This window comes from Oreochromis aureus, linkage group 12 (assembly GCF_013358895.1).
Source record: "Oreochromis aureus strain Israel breed Guangdong linkage group 12, ZZ_aureus, whole genome shotgun sequence".
In the NCBI taxonomy this organism is placed as follows: Eukaryota; Metazoa; Chordata; class Actinopteri; order Cichliformes; family Cichlidae; genus Oreochromis; species Oreochromis aureus.
In genome coordinates this window covers 30,368,087-30,389,083 of record NC_052953.1, presented here as the reverse complement: position 1 = coordinate 30,389,083, position 20,997 = coordinate 30,368,087, and the positions used below count along the sequence as shown (strand labels likewise).

Here is a 20,997-nt window from a genome sequence, read left to right as displayed (position 1 = left end):
GCCAATTTCTCTACCTCTTCCCCTCTGTTGTGTGTTGTGTGTGAGATATTCTCACTTTTGCCATTTCTTCTGTCTCTTTCCCTGATCTGTGAGTGTGTGTGTGTGTTTTGTCCCACAAATTGCATACTCTGCTTTTGTCCTCAAATCGGGTAGGAAGTGTCTGTGTGGTTGAGCTGGTCTGGTCTGTCTAGACTTTCACTAGATAGATCAGGCTGCACCCACCTGTGAAACAGGTGGAGGGTCACCAGGACATGCAGAACTCGCTGACAGACTCCTGGCCACCTCTTGCCTCCTTAGTAGAAATGGGCCACTCCCAGAGGCGGAGGGCTGTGAGGCACCGCCCGCCGGGCCCTCACCTTTGGGAAAACCCTCAACACCGGGCCGAACCTTGGAGTTCTGTATGTCCATTCAGGCACACTCCATGCTTGATCTGTAGGCAATTCCTCTCAGAAGTGGAGTCACGGTGGAGGCGTCGGAAGGGCGGAAGGCGTTCCCTCAGTGGCTCTCCTCTTCTGAGATTGTGTAAAAACATAAGTCAATGTAATGTAAGCAGCTTGAAAAGAAAGTCATTGAACTTGTTCAAATTTCTGGGACACGGTTACTCACACCAGGGCAGCACACTGGTTAGCACCGTTACCCAACCGGAAGAAGGTCCTGAGTTCAGCTCTACCATCGTTCTGTGGAGTTGGCATGTTCTCCCGGTTTTTGCGTGGGTTCTCTCTTGTACTCCGGCTCCCTGCCACAGTCCAACGACCTGCAGTTAGTGGCAATAGCCTAATTGATAATCTAAATTGCCCATAGGTGCCAATGGTTTTCTGTGTCTATGTGTTAGCCTGCAACAGACTGGTGACCAGTCGAGAGTGTACCCTGCCTCTCGCCCTAAGATAGCTGGGATAGGCTCGAGCTCCCCTGTGACACTGAAAAGAAAATGAGCAGAGAATGGATGGGTGGTTGATCAAATGTAAATATTCCCAGTCACTTTCAGTTCAAGCTGCTTAGCATGATCTCATATTTGCCATTTTCTCTACCTCTTCCCCTCTGTTGTGTGTTTGTGTGAGATATTCTCACTTTTGCCATTTCTTCTGTCTCTTTCCCTGATCTGTGAGTGTGTGTGTGTGTTTGTCCCACAAATTGCATACTCTGCTTTTGTCCTCAAATCGGGTAGGAAGTGTCTGTGTGGTTGAGCTGGTCTGGTCTGTCTAGACTTTCACTAGATAGATCAGGCTGCACCCACCTGTGAAACAGGTGGAGGGTCACCAGGACATGCAGAACTCGCTGACAGACTCCTGGCCACCTCTTGCCTCCTTAGTAAAATGGGCCACTCCCAGAGGCGGAGGAGGCTTGTGAGGCACCGCCTGGTGGTGGTGCCCCCCATCACTTTGGGAAAACCCTCAACACTGGGGGCCGAACCTTGGAGTTCTGTATGTCCATTCAGGCACACTCCATGCTTGATCTGTAGGCACCCATTCCTCTCAGAAGTGGAGTCACGGTGGAGGCGTCGGAGGGCGGAAGGGCGTTCCCTCAGTGGCTCTCTGCTCTTCTGAGATTGTGTAAAAACATAAGTCAATGTAATGGCCAGCAGCTTGAAAAGAAAGTCCCGTTGAACTTGTTCAAATTTCTGGGAGACGGTTTTCTCACATTTCACACGCAGCACAGTGGTTAGCACCCCATACGAGGGCTGGCCAGAGAAGGTCCTGAGTTCAGCTCACCCGTCGTTCTGTGTGGAGTTGGCATGTTCTTCCGGTTTTTTCTGGGTTCTTTCCTTGTACTCCGGCTGCCACAGTCCAACGACCTGCAGTTAGTGGCAGAAGAAATGGCGTTGAAAAGATAAATACCCACAGGTGCTTGAATGGTTTTCGTTTGTCTATGTGTCCTGGCCCTGCAACAGACTGGTGACCCAGTGCAGAGTGTGCCCTGCCTCTCGCCCTAAGATAGCTGGGATAGGCTCGAGCTCCCCTGTGACACTGAAAAGAAAATGAGCAGAGAATGGATGGGTGGTTGATCAAACGTAAATATTCCCAGTCACTTTCAGTTCAAGCTGCTTAGCATGATCTCACATTTGCCAATTTCTCTACCTCTTCCCCTCTGTTGTGTGTTTGTGTGAGATATTCTCACTTTTGCCATTTCTTCTGTCTCTTTCCCTGATCTGTGAGTGTGTGTGTGTGTTTTGTCCCACAAATTGCATACTCTGCTTTTGTCCTCAAATCGGTAGGAAGTGTCTGTGTGGTTGAGCTGGTCTGGTCTGTCTAGACTTTCACTAGATAGATCAGGCTGCACCCACCTGTGAAACAGGTGGAGGGTCACCAGGACATGCAGAACTCGCTGACAGACTCCTGGCCACCTCTTGCCTCCTTAGTAGAAAGGGCCACTCCCACAGGCGGAGGGCTGTGAGGCACCGCCCGCCGGGCCCTCTCCTTTGGGAAAACCCTCAACAGGGCCGAACCTTGGAGTTCTGTATGTCCATTCAGGCACTCCATACTTGATCTGTAGGCAATTCCTCTCAGAAGTGGAGGTCACGGTGGAGGCGTCGGAGGGCGGAAGGCGTTCCCTCAGTGGCTCTCCTCTTCTGAGATTGTGTAAAACATAAGTCAATGTAGTGTAAGCAGCTTGAAAAGAAAGTAATTGAACTTGTTCAAATTTCTGGGAGACGGTTACTCACACCAGGGCAGCACAGAGGTTAGCACCGTTACCCAACCGGAAGAAGGTCCTGAGTTCAGCTCTACCATCGTTCTGTGTGGAGTTGGCATGTTCTCCCGGTTTTGCGTGGGTTCTCTCCTTGTACTCCGGCTCCTGCCACAGTCCAACGACCTGCAGTTAGTGGCAATAGCCTAATTGGATAATCTAAATTGCCCATAGGTGCCAATGGTTTTCTGTGTCTATGTGTTAGCCCTGCAACAGACTGGTGACCAGTCGAGAGTGTACCCTGCCTCTCGCCCTAAGATAGCTGGGATAGGCTCGAGCTCCCCTGAGACTCTGTAAAAGAAAATGAGCAGAGAATGGATGGGTGGTTGATCAAATGTAAATATTCCCAGTCACTTTCAGTTCAAGCTGCTTAGCATGATCTCATATTTGGCATTTTCTCTACCTCTTCCCCTCTGTTGTGTGTTTGTGTGAGATATTCTCACTTTTGCCATTTCTTCTGTCTCTTTCCCTGATCTGTGAGTGTGTGTGTGTGTTTGTCCCACAAATTGCATACTCTGCTTTTGTCCTCAAATCGGGTAGGAAGTGTCTGTGTGGTTGAGCTGGTCTGGTATGTGTAGACTTTCACTAGATAGATCAGGCTGCACCCACCTGTAAACACCTGTGAAACCTGCCATGCGGACCGGGTTTTTCTGCTTTCTTTCCACCTCGCCTGGTAGAAATGCCACCACCCCCTGGCCAGGCGGAGGGGGTGGGACTGTGAGGCAGGCGCCCGGACCGAGTGGAGCCTGGGGTGGGACACCCCATCAAAGGGGGGGCCAGGCTTTGAGCCTTGGGTTCTGTATGTCCATTCAGGGGTTTTTCCATTTCTTGATCTGGTGGCAATTGCCACCCCATCACGAGGGCTGGCCAGGCTTTCGAGCCTGGGGGGGACACCAGTATAAAGGGTGGCCAGGCGGCCCGGACCGGTTTTTTCTGCTTTCTTTCACCTCTTCTGGTGGGCGGTGCCACCCCATAAGTCGAGGGCTGGCCAGGCTTGAAAAGAAAGGGGTGGGACACACCAGAAAAAGGTGGCCAGGCGGCCCGGACGGGTTTTTTATGCTTTCTTTCACACAGTGGTTAGCGGTGCCACCCCATGACGAGGGCTGGCCAGGCTTCAGCCTGGGGTGGGACACCCGTGTAAAGGGTGGCCAGGCGGCTCGGACCGAGTTATTTCTGCTTTCTTTCCTTGCCCTGGTGGGCGGGTGCCACACACCAACGACCTGCAACCAGGGCAAGGGATAGAAGAAAATGGCGTACAAGAGATCATACTAAGTAGCTTGAACCGAAAGTATTTACGTTGATCGACTATCCATCCTGGCCCTTGTCTTTACAGAGTCACACCCAGGCAGAGTGTGCCCTGCCTCTCGCCCTAAGATAGCTGGGATAGGCTCGAGCTCCCCTGTGACACTGAAAAGAAAATGAGCAGAGAATGGATGGGTGGTTGATCAAACGTAAATATTCCCAGTCACTTTCAGTTCAAGCTGCTTAGCATAATCTCACATTTGCCAATTTCTCTACCTCTTCCCCTCTGTTGTGTGTTTGTGTGAGATATTCTCACTTTTGCCATTTCTTCTGTCTCTTTCCCTGATCTGTGTGAGTGTGTGTGTGTGTTTTTGTCCCACAAATTGCATACTCTGCTTTTGTCCTCAAATCGGGTAGGAAGTGTCTGTGTGGTTGAGCTGGTCTGGTCTGTCTAGACTTTCACTAGATAGATCAGGCTGCACCCACCTGTGAAACAGGTGGAGGGTCACCAGGACATGCAGAACTCGCTGACAGACTCCTGGCCACCTCTTGCCTCCTTAGTAGAAAGGGCCACTCCCACAGGCGGAGGGCTGTGAGGCACCGCCCGCCGGGCCCTCTCCTTTGGGAAAACCCTCAACGCAGGGCCGAACCTTGGAGTTCTGTATGTCCATTCAGGCACACTCCATACTTGATCTGTAGGCAATTCCTCTCAGAAGTGGAGGTCACGGTGGAGGCGTCGGAGGGCGGAAGGCGTTCCCTCAGTGGCTCTCCTCTTCTGAGATTGAGATTGTGTAAAACATAAGTCAATGTAGTGTAAGCAGCTTGAAAAGAAAGTAATTGAACTTGTTCAAATTTCTGGGAGACGGTTACTCACACCAGGGCAGCACAGAGGTTAGCACCGTTACCCAACCGGAAGAAGGTCCTGAGTTCAGCTCTACCATCGTTCTGTGTGGAGTTGGCATGTTCTCCCGGTTTTGCGTGGGTTCTCTCCTTGTACTCCGGCTCCTGCCACAGTCCAACGACCTGCAGTTAGTGGCAATAGCCTAATTGGATAATCTAAATTGCCCATAGGTGCCAATGGTTTTCTGTGTCTATGTGTTAGCCCTGCAACAGACTGGTGACCAGTCGAGAGTGTACCCTGCCTCTCGCCCTAAGATAGCTGGGATAGGCTCGAGCTCCCCTGTGACTCTGTAAAAGAAAATCAGCAGAGAATGGATGGGTGGTTGATCAAATGTAAATATTCCCAGTCACTTTCAGTTCAAGCTGCTTAGCATGATCTCATATTTGGCATTTTCTCTACCTCTTCCCCTCTGTTGTGTGTTTGTGTGAGATATTCTCACTTTTGCCATTTCTTCTGTCTCTTTCCCTGATCTGTGAGTGTGTGTGTGTGTTTGTCCCACAAATTGCATACTCTGCTTTTGTCCTCAAATCGGGTAGGAAGTGTCTGTGTGGTTGAGCTGGTCTGGTCTGTCTAGACTTTCACTAGATAGATCAGGCTGCACCCACCTGTGAAACAGGTGGAGGGTCACCAGGACATGCAGAACTCGCTGACAGACTCCTGGCCACCTCTTGCCTCCTTAGTAGAAAGGGCCACTCCCACAGGCGGAGGGCTGTGAGGCACCGCCCGCCTGGCCCTCTCCTTTGGGAAAACCCTCAACACCGGGCCGAACCTTGGAGTTCTGTATGTCCATTCAGGCACACTCCATGCTTGATCTGTAGGCAATTCCTCTCAGAAGTGGAGTCACGGTGGAGGCGTCGGAAGGGCGGAAGGCGTTCCCTCAGTGGCTCTCCTCTTCTGAGATTGTGTAAAACATAAGTCAATGTAGTGTAAGCAGCTTGAAAAGAAAGTAATTGAACTTGTTCAAATTTCTGGGAGGACGGGTTACTCACAGGGCAGCAGCACAGGGTTAGCACCGCCACCCAACCGGAAGAAGGTCCTGAGTTCAGCTCTACCATCGTTCTCTGTGGAGTTGGCATGTTCTCCCGGTTTTTCTGCTTCTTTCTCTCCTTGTACTCCGGCTCCCTGCCACAGTCCAACGACCTGCAGTTAGTGGCAATAGCCTAATTGGATAATCTAAATTGCCCATAGGTGCGAATGGTTTTCTGTGTCTATGTGTTAGCCTGCAACAGACTGGTGACCAGTCGAGAGTGTACCCTGCCTCTCGCCCTAAGATAGCTGGGATAGGCTCGAGCTCCCCTGAGACACTGTAAAAGAAAATGAGCAGAGAATGGATGGGTGGTTGATCAAATGTAAATATTCCCAGTCACTTTCAGTTCAAGCTGCTTAGCATGATCTCATATTTGCCATTTTCTACCTCTTCCCCTCTGTTGTGTGTTTGTGTGAGATATTCTCACTTTTGCCATTTCTTCTGTCTCTTTCCCTGATCTGTGAGTGTGTGTGTGTGTTTTGTCCCACAAATTGCATACTCTGCTTTTGTCCTCAAATCGGGTAGGAAGTGTCTGTGTGGTTGAGCTGGTCTGGTCTGTCTAGACTTTCACTAGATAGATCAGGCTGCACCCACCTGTGAAACAGGTGGAGGGTCACCAGGACATGCAGAACTTTCTTGACAGACTCCTGGCCACCTCTTGCCTCCTTAGTAGAAATGGGCCAGGCCCAGCCTGGCGGGGAGGGCCGTGAGGCACCGCCCCAGGCCCCCGGACTTTGGGAAAACCTCAACACCGGGCCGAACCTGGAGTTCTGTGCCACCATTCAGGCACACTCCATGCTTGATCTGTGGCAATTCCTCTCAGAAGTGGAGGTCACGGTGGCGGCGTCGGTTTTTTCTGCTTTCGTTCCCCCTCAGTGGCTCTCCTCTTCTGAGATTGTGTAAAAACATAAGTCAATGTAATGTAAGCAGCTTGAAAAGAAAGTCATTGAACTTGTTCAAATTTCTGGGAGAGTTTACTCACACGGCTGGCACAGTGGTTAGCATCACGACTGGCCAGGAAGAAGGTCCTGAGTTCAGCTCTACCATCGTTCTGTGTGGAGTTGGCATGTTCTCCCGGTTTTTCTGCTTGGGTTCTCTCCCTGTACTCCGGCTCCCACCACAGTCCAACGACCTGCAGTTAGTGGCAATAGCCTAATTGATAATCTAAATAGCCCATAGGTGCCGCTGGTTTTCTGTGTCTATGTGTTAGCCCTGCAACAGACTGGTGACCAGTCAGAGTGTGCCCTGCCTCTCGCCCTAAGATAGCTGGGATAGGCTCGAGCTCCCCTGTGACACTGAAAAGAAAATGAGCAGAGAATGGATGGGTGGTTGATCAAATGTAAATATTCCCAGTCACTTTCAGTTCAAGCTGCTTAGCATGATCTCATATTTGCCAATTTCTCTACCTCTTCCCCTCTGTTGTGTGTTTGTGTGAGATATTCTCACTTTTGCCATTTCTTCTGTCTCTTTCCCTGATCTGTGAGTGTGTGTGTGTGTGTCCCACAAATTGCATACTCTGCTTTTGTCCTCAAATCGGGTAGGAAGTGTCTGTGTGGTTGAGCTGGTCTGGTCTGTCTAGACTTTCACTAGATAGATCAGGCTGCACCCACCTGTGAAACAGGTGGAGGTCACCAGGACATGCAGAACTCGCTGACAGACTCCTGGCCACCTCTTGCCTCCTTAGTAGAAAGGGCCACTCCCACAGGCGGAGGGCCGTGAGGCACCGCCCGCCGGGCCCTCTCCTTTGGGAAAACCCTCAACACAGGGCCGAACCTTGGAGTTCTGTATGTCCATTCAGGCACACTCCATGCTTGATCTGTAGGCAATTCCTCTCAGAAGTGGAGGTCACGGTGGGCGTCGGTGGGCGGAAGGCGTTCCCTCAGTGGCTCTCCTCTTCTGAGATTGTGTAAAACATAAGTCAATGTAGTGTAAGCAGCTTGAAAAGAAAGTAATTGAACTTGTTCAAATTTCTGGGAGACGGTTACTCACACCAGGGCAGCACAGAGGTTAGCACCGTTACCCAACCGGAAGAAGGTCCTGAGTTCAGCTCTACCATCGTTCTGTGTGGAGTTGGCATGTTCTCCCGGTTTTTGCGTGGGTTCTCTCCTTGTACTCCGGCTCCCTGCCACAGTCCAACGACCTGCAGTTAGTGGCAATAGCCTAATTGGATAATCTAAATTGCCCATAGGTGCCAATGGTTTTCTGTGTCTATGTGTTAGCCCTGCAACAGACTGGTGACCAGTCGAGAGTGTACCCTGCCTCTCGCCCTAAGATAGCTGGGATAGGCTCGAGCTCCCCTGTGACACTGAAAAGAAAAATGAGCAGAGAATGGATGGGTGGTTGATCAAATGTAAATATTCCCAGTCACTTTCAGTTCAAGCTGCTTAGCATGATCTCATATTTGCCATTTTCTCTACCTCTTCCCCTCTGTTGTGTGTTTGTGTGAGATATTCTCACTTTTGCCATTTCTTCTGTCTCTTTCCCTGATCTGTGAGTGTGTGTGTGTGTTTGTCCCACAAATTGCATACTCTGCTTTTGTCCTCAAATCGGGTAGGAAGTGTCTGTGTGGTTGAGCTGGTCTGGTCTGTCTAGACTTTCACTAGATAGATCAGGCTGCACCCACCTGTGAAACAGGTGGAGGGTCACCAGGACATGCAGAACTCGCTGACAGACTCCTGGCCACCTCTTGCCTCCTTAGTAGAAAGGGCCACTCCCAGAGGCGGAGGGCTGTGAGGCACCGCCCGCCGGGCCCTCTCCTTTGGGAAAACCCTCAACACCAGGGCCGAACCTTGGAGTTCTGTATGTCCATTCAGGCACACTCCATACTTGATCTGTAGGCAATTCCTCTCAGAAGTGGAGGTCACGGTGGAGGCGTCGGGAGGGCGGAAGGCGTTCCCTCAGTGGCTCTCCTCTTCTGAGATTGTGTAAAACATAAGTCAATGTAGTGTAAGCAGCTTGAAAAGAAAGTAATTGAACTTGTTCAAATTTCTGGGAGGACGGTTACTCACACCAGGGCAGCACAGAGGTTAGCACCGTTACCCAACCGAAGAAGGTCCTGAGTTCAGCTCTACCATCGTTCTGTGTGGAGTTGGCATGTTCTCCCGGTTTTTCGGGTTCTCTCCTTGTACTCCGGCTCCCTGCCACAGTCCAACGACCTGCAGTTAGTGGCAATAGCCTAATTGGATAATCTAAATTGCCCATAGGTGCCAATGGTTTTCTGTGTCTATGTGTTAGCCCTGCAACAGACTGGTGACCAGTCGAGTGTACCCTGCCTCTCGCCCTAAGATAGCTGGGATAGGCTCGAGCTCCCCTGAGACTCTGTAAAAGAAAATGAGCAGAGAATGGATGGGTGGTTGATCAAATGTAAATATTCCCAGTCACTTTCAGTTCAAGCTGCTTAGCATGATCTCATATTTGGCATTTTCTACCTCTTCCCCTCTGTTGTGTGTTTGTGTGAGATATTCTCACTTTTGCCATTTCTTCTGTCTCTTTCCCTGATCTGTGAGTGTGTGTGTGTGTTTGTCCCACAAATTGCATACTCTGCTTTTGTCCTCAAATCGGGTAGGAAGTGTCTGTGTGGTTGAGCTGGTCTGGTATGTGTAGACTTTCACTAGATAGATCAGGCTGCACCCACCTGTAAAACCTGTGAAACCTGCCATGCCGAACCGGGTTTTTCTCCTTTCTTTCACACGCCTGGTTAGTAGTGCCACCCCATCGCGAGGGCTGGCCAGGCTTTCGGAGCCTGGGGTGGGACACCCTTATAAACCCTGGCCAGGCGGCCCGGACCTTGGTTTTCTGCTTTCTTTCCACGCCTGGTGGCACCACCCCATGCTTGGGCTGGCCAGGCTTTGAGCCTGGGGTGGGACACCCGGAGTCAAGGGTGGCCAGGCGGCCCGGACCGGTTTTTTCTGCTTTCTTTCACACGCCTGGTGGGCGGTCCACCCCATGACGAGGGTGGCCAGGCATAAGTCAAGCCTGGGGGTGGACACCCGTGAAAAGGGTGGCCAGGCGGCCCGGACCGGTTTTTCTTTCTTTCTTTCACGCCTGGTAGGCGGTGCCACCCCATCACGAGGGCTGGCCAGGCTTTGGAGCCTGGGGTGGGACACCAACAAAGGGTGGAAGGTCCGGAGTTTTTAGCTCTTTCACCGCCTGGTGGGCTGTGTGGACCCCATGATGTTCTTTCCAGGCTTTTTCCTGGGTGGGACACCAGCCTTGGTGGCCAGGCGGCTCCCTGCCACACCATTTCTGTCAACGACCTGCAGGGGGTAGTGGCAATAGCCAACCAGGGAAATCTAAATGGCCCACAGGAGATCATACTAAGTAGTTTGAACTGTGTTTACGTTGATCGACTATCCATCCTGGCAACAGACTGGTGAGTCACCCAGGCAGAGTGCCCTGCCTCTCCCTAAGATAGCTGGGATAGGCTCGAGCTCCCCTGTGACACTGAAAAAGAAAATGAGCAGAGAATGGATGGGTGGTTGATCAAACGTAAATATTCCCAGTCACTTTCAGTTCAAGCTGCTTAGCATAATCTCACATTTGCCAATTTCTCTACCTCTTCCCCCTCTGTTGTGTGTTTGTGTGAGATATTCTCACTTTTGCCATTTCTTCTGTCTCTTTCCCCTGATCTGTGAGTGTGTGTGTGTGTGTTTGTCCCACAAATTGCATACTCTGCTTTTGTCCTCAAATCGGGTAGGAAGTGTCTGTGTGGTTGAGCTGGTCTGGTCTGTCTAGACTTTTACTAGATAGATCAGGCTGCACCCACCTGTGAAACAGGTGGAGGGTCACCAGGACATGCAGAACTCGCTGACAGACTCCTGGCCACCTCTTGCCTCCTTAGTAGAAAGGGCCACTCCCACAGGCGGAGGGCCGTGAGGCACCGCCCGCCGGGCCCTCTCCTTTGGGAAAACCCTCAACGCAGGGCCGAACCTTGGAGTTCTGTATGTCCATTCAGGCACACTCCATACTTGATCTGTAGGCAATTCCTCTCAGAAGTGGAGGTCACGGTGGAGGCGTCGGTGGGCGGAAGGCGTTCCCTCAGTGGCTCTCCTCTTCTGAGATTGTGTAAAAACATAAGTCAATGTAGTGTAAGCAGCTTGAAAAGAAAGTAATTGAACTTGTTCAAATTTCTGGGAGACGGTTACTCACACCAGGGCAGCACAGAGGTTAGCACCGTTACCCAACCGGAAGAAGGTCCTGAGTTCAGCTCTACCATCGTTCTGTGTGGAGTTGGCATGTTCTCCCCGGTTTTGCGTGGGTTCTCTCCTTGTACTCCGGCTCCCTGCCACAGTCCAACGACCTGCAGTTAGTGGCAATAGCCTAATTGGATAATCTAAATTGCCCATAGGTGCCAATGGTTTTCTGTGTCTATGTGTTAGCCCTGCAACAGACTGGTGACCAGTCGAGAGTGTACCCTGCCTCTCGCCCTAAGATAGCTGGGATAGGCTCGAGCTCCCCTGCGACTCTGTAAAAGAAAATCAGCAGAGAATGGATGGGTGGTTGATCAAATGTAAATATTCCCAGTCACTTTCAGTTCAAGCTGCTTAGCATGATCTCATATTTGGCATTTTCTCTACCTCTTCCCCCTCTGTTGTGTGTTTGTGTGAGATATTCTCACTTTTGCCATTTCTTCTGTCTCTTTCCCCTGATCTGTGAGTGTGTGTGTGTGTTTGTCCCACAAATTGCATACTCTGCTTTTGTCCTCAAATCGGGTAGGAAGTGTCTGTGTGGTTGAGCTGGTCTGGTCTGTCTAGACTTTCACTAGATAGATCAGGCTGCACCCACCTGTGAAACAGGTGGAGGGTCACCAGGACATGCAGAACTCGCTGACAGACTCCTGGCCACCTCTTGCCTCCTTAGTAGAAAGGGCCACTCCCACAGGCGGAGGGCCGTGAGGCACCGCCCGCCGGGCCCTCTCCTTTGGGAAAACCCTCAACGCAGGGCCGAACCTTGGAGTTCTGTATGTCCATTCAGGCACACTCCATACTTGATCTGTAGGCAATTCCTCTCAGAAGTGGAGGTCACGGTGGAGGCGTCGGAGGGCGGAAGGCGTTCCCTCAGTGGCTCTCCTCTTCTGAGATTGTGTAAAAACATAAGTCAATGTAATGTAAGCAGCTTGAAAAGAAAGTCATTGAACTTGTTCAAATTTCTGGGAGACGGTTACTCACACCAGGGCAGCACACTGGTTAGCACCGTTACCCAACCGGAAGAAGGTCCTGAGTTCAGCTCTACCATCGTTCTGTGTGGAGTTGGCATGTTCTCCCCGGTTTTGCGTGGGTTCTCTCCTTGTACTCCGGCTCCCTGCCACAGTCCAACGACCTGCAGTTAGTGGCAATAGCCTAATTGGATAATCTAAATTGCCCATAGGTGTGAATGGTTTTCTGTGTCTATGTGTTAGCCCTGCAACAGACTGGTGACCAGTCGAGAGTGTACCCTGCCTCTCGCCCTAAGATAGCTGGGATAGGCTCGAGCTCCCCTGAGACTCTGTAAAAGAAAATGAGCAGAGAATGGATGGGTGGTTGATCAAATGTAAATATTCCCAGTCACTTTCAGTTCAAGCTGCTTAGCATGATCTCATATTTGGCATTTTCTCTACCTCTTCCCCCTCTGTTGTGTGTTTGTGTGAGATATTCTCACTTTTGCCATTTCTTCTGTCTCTTTCCCCTGATCTGTGAGTGTGTGTGTGTGTTTGTCCCACAAATTGCATACTCTGCTTTTGTCCTCAAATCGGGTAGGAAGTGTCTGTGTGGTTGAGCTGGTCTGGTATGTGTAGACTTTCACTAGATAGATCAGGCTGCACCCACCTGTAAAACCTGTGAAACCTGCCGCCCGGACCGGGTTTTTTCTGCTTTCTTTCACACGCCTGGTGGGCGGTGCCACCCCATCACGAGGGCTGGCCAGGCTTTCGAGAGCGGTGGGACACCCCATAAAGGGTGGCCAGGCGGCCCGGACCGGTGTTTTCTGCTTTCTTTCACGCCTGGTGGGCGGTGCCACCCATGACGAGGGCTGGCCAGGCTTTGAGCCTGGGGTGGGACACCAGATAAAGGGGCCAGGCGGAGGCGGACCGGGTTTGCTTCTTTCACGCCCTGGTGGGCGGTGCCACCCCATCGAGTGGCCTGGCTTCTGAGCCTGGGGTGGGACACCATATAAAGGGTGGCCAGGCGGCCCGGACCGGTTTTTTCTGCTTTCTTTCACGCCTGGTGGGCGGTGCCACCCCATCACGAGGGCTGGCCAGGCTTTCGGAGCCTGGGGGTGGGACACCCGTATAAAGGGTGGCCAGGCGGCCCGGACCGGGTTTTTTCTGCTTTCTTTCACACGCCTGGTGGGCGGTGCCACCCCATGACGAGGGCTGGCCAGGCTTTCGGAGCCTGGGGGTGGGACACCCGTATAAAGGGTGGCCAGGCGGCCCGGACCGGGTTATTTCTGCTTTCTTTCACACGCCTGGTGGGCGGGTGACACACACACACGCAACCAGGGGAAAGGGATAGAAGAAATGGCGTACAAGAGATCATACTAAGTAGCTTGAACCGAAAGTATTTACGTTTGATCGACTATCCATCCTGGCCCTTGTCTTTTACAGAGTCACACCCAGGCAGAGTGTGCCCTGCCTCTCGCCCTAAGATAGCTGGGATAGGCTCGAGCTCCCCTGTGACACTGAAAAAGAAAATGAGCAGAGAATGGATGGGTGGTTGATCAAACGTAAATATTCCCAGTCACTTTCAGTTCAAGCTGCTTAGCATAATCTCACATTTGCCAATTTCTCTACCTCTTCCCCCTCTGTTGTGTGTTTGTGTGAGATATTCTCACTTTTGCCATTTCTTCTGTCTCTTTCCCCTGGTCTGTGAGTGTGTGTGTGTGTTTGTCCCACAAATTGCATACTCTGCTTTTGTCCTCAAATCGGGTAGGAAGTGTCTGTGTGGTTGAGCTGGTCTGGTCTGTCTAGACTTTTACTAGATAGATCAGGCTGCACCCACCTGTGAAACAGGTGGAGGGTCACCAGGACATGCAGAACTCGCTGACAGACTCCTGGCCACCTCTTGCCTCCTTAGTAGAAAGGGCCACTCCCACAGGCGGAGGGCCGTGAGGCACCGCCCGCCGGGCCCTCTCCTTTGGGAAAACCCTCAACGCAGGGCCGAACCTTGGAGTTCTGTATGTCCATTCAGGCACACTCCATACTTGATCTGTAGGCAATTCCTCTCAGAAGTGGAGGTCACGGTGGAGGCGTCGGAGGGCGGAAGGCGTTCCCTCAGTGGCTCTCCTCTTCTGAGATTGTGTAAAAACATAAGTCAATGTAGTGTAAGCAGCTTGAAAAGAAAGTAATTGAACTTGTTCAAATTTCTGGGAGACGGTTACTCACACCAGGGCAGCACAGAGGTTAGCACCGTTACCCAACCGGAAGAAGGTCCTGAGTTCAGCTCTACCATCGTTCTGTGTGGAGTTGGCATGTTCTCCCGGTTTTGCGTGGTTCTCTCCTTGTACTCCGGCTCCCTGCCACAGTCCAACGACCTGCAGTTAGTGGCAATAGCCTAATTGGATAATCTAAATTGCCCATAGGTGCCAATGGTTTTCTGTGTCTATGTGTTAGCCCTGCAACAGACTGGTGACCAGTCGAGAGTGTACCCTGCCTCTCGCCCTAAGATAGCTGGGATAGGCTCGAGCTCCCCTGAGACTCTGTAAAAGAAAATGAGCAGAGAATGGATGGGTGGTTGATCAAATGTAAATATTCCCAGTCACTTTCAGTTCAAGCTGCTTAGCATGATCTCATATTTGGCATTTTCTCTACCTCTTCCCCCTCTGTTGTGTGTTTGTGTGAGATATTCTCACTTTTGCCATTTCTTCTGTCTCTTTCCCCTGATCTGTGAGTGTGTGTGTGTGTTTGTCCCACAAATTGCATACTCTGCTTTTGTCCTCAAATCGGGTAGGAAGTGTCTGTGTGGTTGAGCTGGTCTGGTATGTGTAGACTTTCACTAGATAGATCAGGCTGCACCCACCTGTAAAACCTGTGAAACCTGCCGCCCGGACCGGGTTTTTTCTGCTTTCTTTCACACGCCTGGTGGGCGGTGCCACCCCATCGCGAGGGCTGGCCAGGCTTTCGGAGCCTGGGGGTGGGACACCCGTATAAAGGGTGGCCAGGCGGCCCGGACCGGGTGTTTTCTGCTTTCTTTCACACGCCTGGTGGGCGGTGCCACCCCATGACGAGGGCTGGCCAGGCTTCAGGCCTGGGGTGGGACACCTGTAAAGGGTGGCCAGGCGGCCCGGACCGGGTTTTTCTGCTTTCTTTCACGGCCTGGTGGGCGGTGCCACCCATGATCGAGGGCTGGCCAGGCTTTGAGCCTGGGGTGGGACACCTCTTATAAAGTGTGGCCAGGCGTCCCGACCGGGTTTTTCTGCTTTCTTTCACACGCCTGGTGGCGGTGCCACCCCATGACGAGGGCTGAGCCTGGGGTGGGACACCAGATAAAGGGTGGCCAGGCGGCAGCAGGGTTTTTTATTTTTCACACGCCGGGTAGAAGGTCCTGAGTTCAGCTCTGGGGTGGGACACCCGTGTAAAGGGTGGCATGCGGCCCGGACCGGGTTATTTCTGCTTTCTTTCACACGCCTGGTGGGCGGGTGACACACACACACGCAACCAGGGGAAAGGGATAGAAGAAATGGCGTACAAGAGATCATACTAAGTAGCTTGAACCGAAAGTATTTACGTTTGATCGACTATCCATCCTGGCCCTTGTCTTTTACAGAGTCACACCCAGGCAGAGTGTGCCCTGCCTCTCGCCCTAAGATAGCTGGGATAGGCTCGAGCTCCCCTGTGACACTGAAAAAGAAAATGAGCAGAGAATGGATGGGTGGTTGATCAAACGTAAATATTCCCAGTCACTTTCAGTTCAAGCTGCTTAGCATAATCTCACATTTGCCAATTTCTCTACCTCTTCCCCCTCTGTTGTGTGTTTGTGTGAGATATTCTCACTTTTGCCATTTCTTCTGTCTCTTTCCCCTGATCTGTGAGTGTGTGTGTGTGTGTTTGTCCCACAAATTGCATACTCTGCTTTTGTCCTCAAATCGGGTAGGAAGTGTCTGTGTGGTTGAGCTGGTCTGGTCTGTCTAGACTTTTACTAGATAGATCAGGCTGCACCCACCTGTGAAACAGGTGGAGGGTCACCAGGACATGCAGAACTCGCTGACAGACTCCTGGCCACCTCTTGCCTCCTTAGTAGAAAGGGCCACTCCCACAGGCGGAGGGCCGTGAGGCACCGCCCGCCGGGCCCTCTCCTTTGGGAAAACCCTCAACGCAGGGGCCGAACCTTGGAGTTCTGTATGTCCATTCAGGCACACTCCATACTTGATCTGTGAGCAATTCCTCTCAGAAGTGGAGGTCACGGTGGAGGCGTCGGGGCGGCGGAAGCGTTCCCTCAGTGGCTCTCCTCTTCTGAGATTGTGTAAAAACATAAGTCAATGTAGTGTAAGCAGCTTGAAAAGAAAGTAATTGAACTTGTTCAAATTTCTGGGAGACGGTTACTCACACCAGGGCAGCACAGAGGTTAGCACCGTTACCCAACCGGAAGAAGGTCCTGAGTTCAGCTCTACCATCGTTCTGTGTGGAGTTGGCATGTTCTCCCGGTTTTGCGTGGGTTCTCTCCTTGTACTCCGGCTCCCTGCCACAGTCCAACGACCTGCAGTTAGTGGCAATAGCCTAATTGGATAATCTAAATTGCCCATAGGTGCCAATGGTTTTCTGTGTCTATGTGTTAGCCCTGCAACAGACTGGTGACCAGTCGAGAGTGTACCCTGCCTCTCGCCCTAAGATAGCTGGGATAGGCTCGAGCTCCCCTGCGACTCTGTAAAAGAAAAATGAGCAGAGAATGGATGGGTGGTTGATCAAATGTAAATATTCCCAGTCACTTTCAGTTCAAGCTGCTTAGCATGATCTCATATTTGGCATTTTCTCTACCTCTTCCCCTCTGTTGTGTGTTTGTGTGAGATATTCTCACTTTTGCCATTTCTTCTGTCTCTTTCCCTGATCTGTGAGTGTGTGTGTGTGTGTTTGTCCCACAAATTGCATACTCTGCTTTTGTCCTCAAATCGGGTAGGAAGTGTCTGTGTGGTTGAGCTGGTCTGGTCTGTCTAGACTTTCACTAGATAGATCAGGCTGCACCCACCTGTAAAACAGGTGGAGGGTCCCGCCGCCCAGAACTCGCTGACAGACTCTGCTTTCTCTTGCCTCCCTGGTAGAAAGGGCCACTCCCACAGGCGGGCTGGCCAGGCTTTGCCTGGGGTGGGACACCCTTTGGGAAAACCCTCAACGCAGGGCCGAACCTTGGAGTTCTGTATGTCCATTCAGGCACACTGCATACCCCATCTGTAGGCTGGCTCAGGCTGGAGCCTGGGGGTGGGAGGCGTCGGAAAGGGTGGCCAGGCGGCCCGGACCGGGTGGCTCTCCTCTTCTGAGCCTGGTGTAAAACACCCCATGAGTCTGGCCAGGCTTTCGGAGCCTGGGGTGGTAAGCAGCTTGAAAAGAAAGTAATTGAACTTGTTCAAATTTCTGGGAGACGGTTACTCACACATCGAGGGCAGGCAGAGGTTAGCACCGTTACCCACCCGGAAGAAGGTCCTGAGTTCAGCTCTACCATCGTTCTGTGTGGAGGGCTGGCATGTTCTCCCGGTTTTGGCGTGGGTTCTCTCCTTGTACTCCTTTCTCCCTGCCACAGTCCAACGACCTGCAGTTAGTGGCAAGAGATCAATTGGATAATCTAAATTGCCCATTTAGGTTGAATGGTTTATCCATCTCTGGTGTTAGCTTGCAACAGACTCACACCCAGTCAGAGTGTGTACCCTGCCTCTCGCCCTAAGATAGCTGGGATAGGCTCGAGCTCCCCTGAGACACTGAAAAGAAAATGAGCAGAGAATGGATGGGTGGTTGATCAAATGTAAATATTCCCAGTCACTTTCAGTTCAAGCTGCTTAGCATGATCTCATATTTGCCATTTTCTCTACCTCTTCCCCTCTGTTGTGTGTTTGTGTGAGATATTCTCACTTTTGCCATTTCTTCTGTCTCTTTCCCCTGATCTGTGAGTGTGTGTGTGTGTTTGTCCCACAAATTGCATACTCTGCTTTTGTCCTCAAATCGGGTAGGAAGTGTCTGTGTGGTTGAGCTGGTCTGGTCTGTCTAGACTTTCACTAGATAGATCAGGCTGCACCCACCTGTGAAACAGGTGGAGGGTCACCAGGACATGCAGAACTCGCTGACAGACTCCTGGCCACCTCTTGCCTCCTTAGTAGAAAGGGCCACTCCCACAGGCGGAGGGGCCAGTGAGGCACCGCCCGCCGGGCCCTCTCCTTTGGGAAAACCCTCAACGCAGGGCCGAACCTTGGAGTTCTGTATGTCCATTCAGGCACACTCCATACTTGATCTGTAGGACCGGCAATTCCTCTCAGAAGTGGAGGTCACGGTGGAGGCGTCGGAGGGCGGAAGGCGTTCCCTCAGTGGCTCTCCTCTTCTGAGATTGTGTAAAAACATAAGTCAATGTAGTGTAAGCAGCTTGAAAAGAAAGTAATTGAACTTGTTCAAATTTCTGGGAGACGGTTACTCACACCAGGGCAGCACACTGGTTAGCACCGTTACCCAACCGGAAGAAGGTCCTGAGTTCAGCTCTACCATCGTTCTGTGTGGAGTTGGCATGTTCTCCCCGGTTTTGCGTGGGTTCTCTCCTTGTACTCCGGCTCCCTGCCACAGTCCAACGACCTGCAGTTAGTGGCAATAGCCTAATTGGATAATCTAAATTGCCCATAGGTGTGAATGGTTTTCTGTGTCTATGTGTTAGCCCTGCAACAGACTGGTGACCAGTCGAGAGTGTACCCTGCCTCTCGCCCTAAGATAGCTGGGATAGGCTCGAGCTCCCCTGAGACTCTGTAAAAGAAAATGAGCAGAGAATGGATGGGTGGTTGATCAAATGTAAATATTCCCAGTCACTTTCAGTTCAAGCTGCTTAGCATGATCTCATATTTGGCATTTTCTCTACCTCTTCCCCCTCTGTTGTGTGTTTGTGTGAGATATTCTCACTTTTGCCATTTCTTCTGTCTCTTTCCCCTGATCTGTGAGTGTGTGTGTGTGTTTGTCCCACAAATTGCATACTCTGCTTTTGTCCTCAAATCGGGTAGGAAGTGTCTGTGTGGTTGAGCTGGTCTGGTCTGTCTAGACTTTCACTAGATAGATCAGGCTGCACCCACCTGTAAACAGGTGGAGGGTCACCAGGACATGCAGAACTTCTGCTGACAGACTCCTGGCCACCTCTTGCCTCCTTAGTAGAAAGGGCCACTCCCAGCAGGCGGAGGGCACGTGAGGCAGGCCCGCCCGGCCCTCTCCTTTGGGAAAACCCTCAACAAGGGGCTGGCCAACCTTGGAGTCTGTATGTCCATTCAGGCACACTCCATACTTGATCTGTTTCACATTCCTGGTGGAAGTGGAGCCACCCGGTGGAGGCTGGCCAGGCTGGAGCCTGGGGTGGGACACCGTTCCCTCAGTGGCTCTCCTTTTCTGCTTTCTTGCCTGGTGTAAAACATAAGTCAATGTAGTGTAAGCAGCTTGAAAACACCCTGAAAGTGGCCAGGCGGCCCGGAACTTTTATGTTTCTTTCACACGCTGGTGGCGGTGCCACCCATGACGAGGGCTGGCCAGGCTTTGGAGCCTGGGGTGGGACACCCGGAAGAAGGTCCTGGTTCAGCTCTACCGGACCGAGTGTATTTCTGCTTGTTCTCCCGCCTTTGCGGGGTTCTCACCTTGTACTCAGGGAAAGGGCCACAAGAAATGGCGACCTGCAGTTATACAAGTAGCTTGAATTGGATAATCTAAATATTTAGGTGCTGAATGGTTTCTATCCATCCTTAGCCCTGTCAACAGACAGAGTCACACCCAGGCAGAGTGTACCCTGCCTCTCGCCCTAAGATAGCTGGGATAGGCTCGAGCTCCCCTGAGACTCTGAAAAGAAAATGAGCAGAGAATGGATGGGTGGTTGATCAAATGTAAATATTCCCAGTCACTTTCAGTTCAAGCTGCTTAGCATGATCTCATATTTGGCATTTTCTCTACCTCTTCCCCTCTGTTGTGTGTTTGTGTGAGATATTCTCACTTTTGCCATTTCTTCTGTCTCTTTCCCCTGATCTGTGAGTGTGTGTGTGTGTTTGTCCCACAAATTGCATACTCTGCTTTTGTCCTCAAATCGGGTAGGAAGTGTCTGTGTGGTTGAGCTGGTCTGGTCTGTCTAGACTTTCACTAGATAGATCAGGCTGCACCCACCTGTGAAACAGGTGGAGGGTCACCAGGACATGCAGAACTCGCTGACAGACTCCTGGCCACCTCTTGCCTCCTTAGTAGAAAGGGCCACTCCCACAGGCGGAGGGCAGGGCACCGACCGCCGGGCCTCTCTCCTTTGGGAAAACCCTCAACGGGGGCCAACCTTGGAGTTCTGTATGTCCATTCAGGCACACCCATGGGTGGGACACCCGTCTACAATTCCTCTCCGATCTGGGGCAATTCTCACGAGGTGGGCGGTCACGGTGGAGGCGTCGGTGGGCGGAAGCGTTCCCTCAGTGGCTCTCCTCTTCTGAGATTGTGTAAAAACATAAGTCAATGTAGTGTAAGCAGCTTGAAAAGAAAGTAATTGAACTTGTTCAAATTTCTGGGAGACGGTTTGGGGTCACACCAGGGCAGCACAGAGGTTAGCACCGTTACCCAACCGGAAGAAGGTCCTGAGTTCAGCTCTACCATCGTTCTGTGTGGAGTTGGCATGTTCTCCCGGTTTTTCGTGGGTTCTCTCCTTGTACTCCGGGCCCTGCCACAGTCCAACGACCTGCAGTTAGTGGCAATAGCCTAATTGGATAATCTAAATTGCCCATAGGTGCCAATGGTTTTCTGTGATCTATGTGTTCCCTGCAACAGACTGGTGACCAGTCACACCCAGAGAGTGTACCCTGCCTCTCGCCCTAAGATAGCTGGGATAGGCTCGAGCTCCCCTGAGACTCTGTAAAAGAAAATGAGCAGAGAATGGATGGGTGGTTGATCAAATGTAAATATTCCCAGTCACTTTCAGTTCAAGCTGCTTAGCATGATCTCATATTTGGCATTTTCTCTACCTCTTCCCCCTCTGTTGTGTGT

At 51.5% G+C, this 20,997-nt stretch overlaps 1 long non-coding RNA gene across 1 annotated transcript; it reads right to left on the bottom strand.

Moving 5' to 3' along the window:
* Nucleotides 1-9,115: 9,115 nt before the first annotated feature.
* LOC116309612 lies at nucleotides 9,116-19,040 on the bottom strand. Its single transcript, XR_005615050.1, has 6 exons — nucleotides 18,438-19,040; nucleotides 13,826-14,114; nucleotides 12,020-12,335; nucleotides 11,637-11,925; nucleotides 10,618-11,151; nucleotides 9,116-9,170 (listed from the first exon to the last, which is right to left on the bottom strand). It is a non-coding gene; the product is annotated as an uncharacterized LOC116309612 (long non-coding RNA).
* Nucleotides 19,041-20,997: the final 1,957 nt, after the last annotated feature.